The 8,259-nt window shown below is 42.0% G+C and overlaps 2 non-coding genes across 2 annotated transcripts; both read left to right on the forward strand.

The window, feature by feature from the left end:
- Positions 1-405: 405 nt before the first annotated feature.
- Positions 406-478, forward strand: trnai-gau (transfer RNA isoleucine (anticodon GAU)). The gene has a single exon. It is a non-coding gene; the product is annotated as a tRNA-Ile (tRNA).
- A 136-nt stretch (positions 479-614) lies between these two features.
- Positions 615-686, forward strand: trnaq-uug (transfer RNA glutamine (anticodon UUG)). Its single transcript has one exon. It is a non-coding gene; the product is annotated as a tRNA-Gln (tRNA).
- The last annotated feature ends 7,573 nt before the right edge of the window (positions 687-8,259 follow it).

Here is an 8,259-nt window from a genome sequence, read left to right on the forward strand (position 1 = left end):
AGGTGCAGATTTCGTGATGCTCCTTGCATTTAAAGCCATTTGAACAGTGATGCTCGTGGCTAGGCAGCGGATCAAAGGCAGAGCGAGCTGACTCGTTGGTCTAGGGGTATGATTCTCGCTTTGTGTGCGAGAGGTCCAGGGTGAAAATCCTGGACGAGCCTGTGATAAGGCTTGCCCTTGAAGCTCATCTATCTTTTAAGTGTCATAATTAGAAAGAAAATTGGAAAGAAGTCCAGTCAGAGCCAGGCCGGTTAGCTCAGTTGGTTAGAGCATGGTGCTAATAAAGCCAAGGTCACAGGTTCATCCCCCTACGTGCCAGCCTCTTTTGTTCTCTGGTAGGTCAACTCTGCTCTTCTCGCAAAGGGACGGGTGGTCTCATGGAAATCCCTGCTGGTTAGAACTGTGGCTGAAATGGCGCAGTTGGGAGCGCGTTAGACTGATGATCTGAAGATCCCAGGTTCGATCCTGGGTTTTGGCAGATGCTCCCTCTCCTTGACTTTTGGTCGAGGTGGGCCGGTGACCAAAATTCACTGTGAACCAACCCTGCTGTCTAATTGGCTCCCCATAGCCACAACGCTATCTGCCTTTCAAATGGCTGCCAGCAAGGGAGTGGTGGTTCCATGGTGTAATGGTTAGCACTCTGGACTTTGAATCCAGCACTCCGAGTTCAAATCTTGGTGGAACCTACATACTTTCTTGCGGCAAAAAAAGCACAAGCTTGGAGGTAATGCTGGTGACCCTATAAGTGATTTAGTCTTTGTGGCAATGTGAGCAAGTGTCACTGTAATCAAAGTTCCATGGTGTAATGGTTAGCACTCTGAATCCAGCGATCCGAGTTCAAATCTCGGTGGGACCTGCTTATGCCACGAATGTTCAACGATTCTTGGCTATTTGACGTGTGCAATTGAAACGTCCGATTGACCAGGCATTTTTGGACGTCTCGTTTGTTCCCCATTCGGGCTAATTGGAGTTGTACTGGCATGACTGGAAATAGCTGCCTGTGGGCAAAACTTGCTTTATCTTCCATTTCTGAAATCAGCTTCCTACTTTCATTGGGACTTTGCTGAATATCCTACACACCCTACAGGTAAAGCTAGTGGAGCCACGGCAGAAACAAGTTTCTCAGATTTCGACGCACTTTAACACTTGTTTTTGCCACAGGTGCAGATTTTGTGATGCTCCTTGCGTTTAAGAGTTAATAAGCCAGTTAATAATGAACCGTTTAGATTTTTAACATTAGTTGTAATGCACATGCTCGGAGCACACGGCCTGGGATGCCATCAGGACCCGCAGCCTTGCGGATATTCACCCGTCGGAAGGATCGGGTTACATCCGTGACAGAGACGGAGAGTGCACTTACATCTTCTGCAGCAGCCGCGGGAGCGCTCTCTGTGTGGGCGGTGTTGTGAGCCTCGAAACGAGCATAAAAATTATTAAGCTCATCCGGTAGAGAGGTGGCAATGTTCACAGTAGCTGGTTTATTCCCTTTAAAATCTGTGATGTTATTGATGCCCTGCCACATGCTTCTTGCGTTGTTGGTGTTGAATTGTTCTTCAACTTTGATTTTATCTTTGATGGATTTCCTGAGGTCGTAACTGGCTTGTTTGCGATCATCAGCATTTCCAGATTTAAAAGCAGATGTCTGCGCTGACAAGGCTGCTCGTACATCACTATTAATCCATGGTTTTTGGTTGGGGTAGATGCGGATTGATTTTGACGGCACTACGTCTTCTACGCACTTCCTGATGAAACACGTTACAGTATCTGTACGCCTCTATATTGTCATCAGATGCTGCCTGGAACATGTCCCAGTCCACGTGATCAAAACAGTCCTGTAGTATAGCGTTTGATTGGTCCGACCAGCATTGAACTGTCCTGAGGGCGGGTGCTTCCCGTTTCAGTTTCTGCCTATAAGCAGACAGGAGCAGAAAGGAGGAGTGATCCGATTTGCCGAAAGGTGGGCGTGGGAGGGATTTGTAGGCGTCCCGGAAAGGAGAGAGCGGGTGCTTCCCGTTTCAGTTTCTGCCTATAAGCAGACAGGAGCAGAAAGGAGGAGTGATCCGATTTGCCAAAAGGTGGGCGTGGGAGGGATTTGTAGGCGTCCCGGAAAGGAGAGTAGCAGTGGTTCAGTGCACGATCACCACACATGTTGATGGTGATGTGTTGAAAACATTTTGAAGCTATTTTTCTGAAGTTGGCTTTGTTAAAGTCCCCCGTAACAATAAACGCTGCATCTGGGTGCGTGGTTTCCTGCTCACTTATATTCCCATACAGGTCCTTGAGTGCCTGGTCTGTGTTGGCTTGAGGGGGAATGTAAACAGCTGTGATTTTGATCGCTGTAAATTCCCTCGGTAGGAGAATGGTCGACACAGAAGCATATAAAATTCCAGATCAGGGGAGCAGAAGGATTTAATAGAGTGTAGGTTCCTTTCATCACACCACAAGTTGTTGGTAAAGAAACAAATGCCCCCACCTCTGCTTTTCCCTGTGAGCTCTTTCGTTCGGTCCTAGCGGTGCACAGAGAACCCCGTAAGCTCGATGGCTAAGTCTGGAACCACTGCAGACATCCAGGTTTCTGTGAGACAAATAATGCAGCAGTCCCTTGTTTCTCGTTGGTATGAGATGCATGCCGGCAGTTCACAGAGTTTGTTGTCCAGTGACTTGCCTACAATAAAATCCATAGATATAAAACCTTTCAAGCATATCACAATGTTAGTTCAAATGTTTGACATTGATAAATGTGCGCAGTTAGGCGCATATACAAGTTTTTTGTTCATTGATACTGCTGCCCGGCCTTTGAGGGTGTAAATCGGGCCCTGTCAGGCTCTGGCTGAAATGCAGGGGTCCAGTGTGTAGACCAGCAGTATTATAATTTTCTGCTCGACTTGCACTTTGCAACAACACAACCTTGTTACTGCCAAGACAGTCAGCATGTTTTCTACAATCAATGTCCGACGTATTTATGTTTTACGTGGAATGAGAAAGTGAAAAAAAAAGGTACTCGAAATCAGATCAAAGCGGTCAGACTGAAATTGATTTCCAGAAATGTGGTTTGAATAGGATTCCAAACCACATAATTAAAAAAAAATTATATTTCATGTGATTTTTTGCCATTCACACTTGCTAAATATAACAGGATTCCAATGAGATATGCACAATAATCAGTTTTGGACTGATGACATCCACCATTGATGACATGAAATCCAGATGACATCTCAGTAATAATAATAATATTACATATAATAATAATAATAATAATAATACATTTTTAATTTTGGATAGATGTTCAAATGGGTGGCATTCTTTCCTCTCAAAGAAATATTAAAATAGCATTTGTTTGTATTTCTGTACTACTATTTTTTTTTTATCCATTTCCTCGGATAAAATGCCCCTGATTAGTTCACCCAAAAATGAAAATTCTGCCATTTACTTACCTTCATATCATTCAAAACCTTTGTGACTTTCTTCTATGCACAAAAGAAAATATTTTAACAAATGTTCGTGCTGCTCCTTTTTCCATACAAAAGTGAAAGTGAGTGGGGATGGAAGCTCCAAAATAACAAAATGCACCATGAAAGTAGCCCATATGACAGAGCTCCAAGATTTCTGAGTGTATAGTGTAGTTACAGTAACTAAAAGCATAATACTAATAATAATAATAATAATAAGTTTAATTAATATAGCACTTTTCCAGAGCTCAAAGCACTTTACAAATCAAAACATAAACACAACAAAAACACAAAAAAACAATACAGTGTATGTATCAAACATCACAGACAATCATGGTATTAGAAAAAGGATAATCCAAAGGGAGAAATATATCACCAAGAGTCCATGCCACAGGAGCAGCAGAGTAAAATGCAGCAACCAATAGTCCTCATGGAACGGCACACCAAGCAACCAGTCACAAACGCCACAGAGTCCAAAGGAGTGCAAACTCCAGGACCCGAGAGGCAAACGGGAACACTCGATGACTTGGCATCCTCCACAGAGCCCGAAGGAGAGCAGAGCAGACCCCAAACGGCAAGTGGGAAAACCCAACAACAGTCCACCACGCCGCAAAACACTCCCGTCGGCGACGCAGGCAGGCCGGCGGGTTCAGGTAGGCCGGATGAAACATTGTAACAAAGCATCATAGCGGGGCACACCACCTCTGCGCACCAACGAGAATCTGAAAAATTAATTGTCCAGTTGAAGTCCAAGTACATTTATAAGTGTATAGATGTAAAAGCACATTTAAACAAGACAAAACATACAAACAGCCCAATCTGAAGTGGCAGCCAAACGCACACAGCGTATTCCCACCGAAGCTATTGACTGGACTATGCTAACTAGCCGAATCTCATCCCCTTGATGTTGACTCCTGATAATTTATATATTTTATTTTATACTCATTGGTGACAGTAGTTGTTACTTACTGAGGAAGAAGAAAAAAATCAACAAAAATCAATGGGAGAAGTTGAGGAGGAGACTTTCTACACAGGTCATAGTTTCTCTCTGACCTTCCTGTGCAGCAGTGGTTGGGGAGGTGGAAGAAGTAGTGTTTCCAGGCTTCTTAGTTTGGCCAGCTTGTATCGAGCAAATTAGTGGTCAGGTCTAACAGGAAACTGAGACTTTATTGCTTAATAGGGAGCATTAAGAATATAGGCAAGAAATGGGGGAAAGCTGCATGAGGAGAAGAGAGAGGGAGAGATTGTTTGGACAAATAACTTGATTTACTGATGATAAGAAAGGTGATGCAAAAGGGGAAGATCCCGAACTCTGACAGAAGAAGAAGAAGACTGACATCAAGGAGCATGTGACGAAGATAAAGATAATGACAATCTGTTCCAGGGTTCTTGAAAATATTATATAATATAGCCATTACAGTGTGGTCTCCATTCAGACAATGTGGGCCCCAGATGCCTTTGTAAAAAATTAATATAAGCATTTTATACATACTGCCGTCCAGGGCTGAATTGGTAATCGGGCATACCGGGCATTTTCACGGTGGGCCGACGCACCTAAGGGGCCGACAAAAGTTTTTTTTGTTTTGTTTTTTTTGTTTTGCCGAGAACCATCACGCATCGACAGCGAGCAGCCAGTGGCCCATTGGTTTGTCTACAGTGTAAACATCCAATCACAATGCGCTATAGACGGAGCGGTGAAGTACTTTGCTCCGCCTATATAAAGATCGCTTCACCCCAACTTCTTCGTCGTCAGCTTTTCCCACGTTTTCACAGCAGCATTATCAAGAACAGGCTTGCTCTGCGGTGAGTGATGCGGGCCAAAGAGCAAGACAGGAGGAAAATCGGTAAAATACTTGATAGGGTCTCGCAGCGGAGGCAGGCATCTAACCCTCTAATGAGTGTAGAATACAAAAACACTTTTTAATAAAACGTAAATTTGTCCCCCGTGATTTTTTGGCCAAGTCAAGTCAAGTGTGTTCATAGCAGTGGTGGCTCGTGGGTTTTAAAATAGAGGCACACTAATTGTATTGGTCTGGGATCCCTGCCGATTATTATTATTATTATTTGCTTAACCACTTTAAAATGGCTTTTTGGTTGCTTTTAGTCAGAAAACGTAAAGAAAACGAGATACATACAGCAAGATAATATAATTTCACTTACCTGGCCTATCACTTGAAGCAAACATCCATCCCTTCTTAAAAGTATGTGTTAAAAGAGAGCTGCCTGTTATATTCAATATCGCTACTCATAAGTACTTGGTACATTATCATGGGGAAGCTGTGCCTCCCCCGACGAGCCGCCACTGGTTCATAGAGATTTCCATGGGCCAATACGAATAAATCTAGATAAAAAAGACGATATTGTCGGACCTGACGTTTTATTCTTATCCAAAACAAGATGCGATATGAGTGTGATCAGAGGTGTCATGCTCATTCAAAGTGAGGGGGCACGTCCCCCCCTCAGATTTCTGAGCCAAGTGGATTTTAAATGCAGCTTCCAAAAGACAAAAAATAGCCGAATAATATTTTTTTATAATTGATACAATCACACCGGTGTGATTAGATCGTTTAGTGCGGCACAGCATCAGCTGCTATTCAAATCTGCGTTCGCGCCAGAGACAGACGCGTTTGTACAGCGCTGCATTATAACCAATCACACACAAGTCTGTTGAGCTTATGAATGTAATGGGTAATCAGAGACGTTCAGATGAGTCATAGCTGTTTTGTTCACTTGCTCGCTGACTGTGCAGATGTGTGTACGAATGTAAGTAAGATATTAATTTCACAGTGGCTTCAGTGATTTAAATTGGAGTTCTGTCAGGACCACTATCGTCAAAATGATAGATACTTAGCATAAAGTTTGGTTTGGCGGTATGGTTCTGTTCTGGGCAAAAAACTCCCTGCCCATCCATGCAGCCTGTCATGAATGAGCAGGGAGAGCAGCAATAATAACCCCCCTAGGGTTAACAGAACAGAACAAGGCAGATATCATTAATGTACTTGAAATTTAAGTGTAACACTTTATTCGAGATAAAGGAGTCTGATTAGCAGGGAATATCAGAAAGCCAAGTCCTGACTGTGGCGAAAGGAGGAGCTGGGGATGGAGAAGGGTAATTTGCTCCTGAGCAAGCTGAAAAGCTGCTGAATAATACTGAATAGAGCTTAGATAGGAATGCCGCGATAGGTTTCGTATTCCTATAGGTAGATGTGATCAGCTGAGAATCAGCTGATGCAAGCTTGACCCACGTGACCTGCCAGAACTAACGCTAACGCTTAATTTTTTGAGAGTGCCTGAACTCTGGCTAGACTGAAGTGAAAATGTTCTTTGATAATTTAAATATTCTTTGCTCTCTGTAAAATGAAAATGTTATAGCCTAATATAGTAACTTAAATATTGTTATTAAATTCACATTAAATACAAAGTCAGTCGTGTTAAAAATATTTTATGGCATGATATATCTGGTAGGCCTATTTAAGTAAAAAGTCGGGTTTTTATGTGTAGTTAATAGATTACACTACTTTACTTTGTCACCTACAAATAACAATCTGGTGCAAAACGCATTTACTTACACATGTTTGAGAATCGAGATATTTCCTGATACACGTTTAGAAAAATTTCGAATAAAAAGGAAAAAAATAAAACATAAGCTTATATCAGTTATACAGTGCTATAGTGGCCATTAGTGCCCCCTCAAAAATCATGAGTGCATGACGCCTCTGAGTGTGATACATACATACATACACTACCAGTCAAAATTTTTTTGAACAGTAAGAAAGATCCAATAAAAAAGATCCAAAGATCAGCATTTATCTGAAATAAAAAGCTTTAGAGAATTCTTTAAAAAACATAAAAAATCTTACTGTCCAAAAACTTTTGACTATATATATATATCTCGAAGTGGTGGTGGGCCGCCTGGACCAAAAAATGCCAGGGCCGATTTTTTTGTCCCAGTCCAGCCCTGCTGCCGTCCAAAGGCAAAGCGCAGTAATCTGGTCAAAATTGAGTTAAGTCCTAAAATGGGCTTGTGACAAAGTCTCCTGGTTCAATTTTGTCCCATTTCGGAGAAACGAGAGTGTCACAATTGCAGTAACTACAAAATCCAAGCTAATACCAAGGCAAACCGCAGTAAGTGAAGTAACTGCGTTCTGGCTTTGTTTTCCCGTTTGACACCACAGATACTGCGCGGTCTGCCTTGGTATCCCGCGGCCTCTCATAAGAGTTCTGTATGAAAGTTATACAAAACGCAGTTTGTCCCCTATTCACAGGCATACACCATATGACTACCAGACCATGCAAATAACAAATTATTAATTGATAAGTAATCATTATTTTTGCACAAATCACCGTTTCATTTGTTAACACATTCGAGGAAGGCTTTATGACCAAGCGGAATCCTCTGCCGCCTGGTCGCCTAGTCGAGCGGGACTCGCGCTGACTGCAATTTCCAGTAACCCCTCACTGCAGAAATGATTTTTTTTCTGAGAACCTTTTATACACCTTTTATATACTTCAGACATGGAAATGATGTACATGGTGTGGAACAGTACAAATATTTTGAGCATCCCTTATTATGTCCCTTATTTTCCTATAAAGAATCACAATAATCCCTTATTTTCCTTTATGGCATCCCTAGTTATATTGTTAGGAAAAGTTTAAATTGTGTGAATTTTTAACTACTGTTTTAACTACTTGGTCTGTAATTAATTACTTCTTAAATCAAATGAGCAAAACACTCTTTGTGGTGAAAGGAGCATTGTGATAAGACAATCTTGAGGCTTACTACTGAGTAATTTTAACATTCACAACATGC

Source organism: Sinocyclocheilus rhinocerous, unplaced genomic scaffold (genome assembly GCF_001515625.1).
Source record: "Sinocyclocheilus rhinocerous isolate Xijiao unplaced genomic scaffold, SAMN03320098_v1.1 scaffold3986, whole genome shotgun sequence".
In the NCBI taxonomy this organism is placed as follows: Eukaryota; Metazoa; Chordata; class Actinopteri; order Cypriniformes; family Cyprinidae; genus Sinocyclocheilus; species Sinocyclocheilus rhinocerous.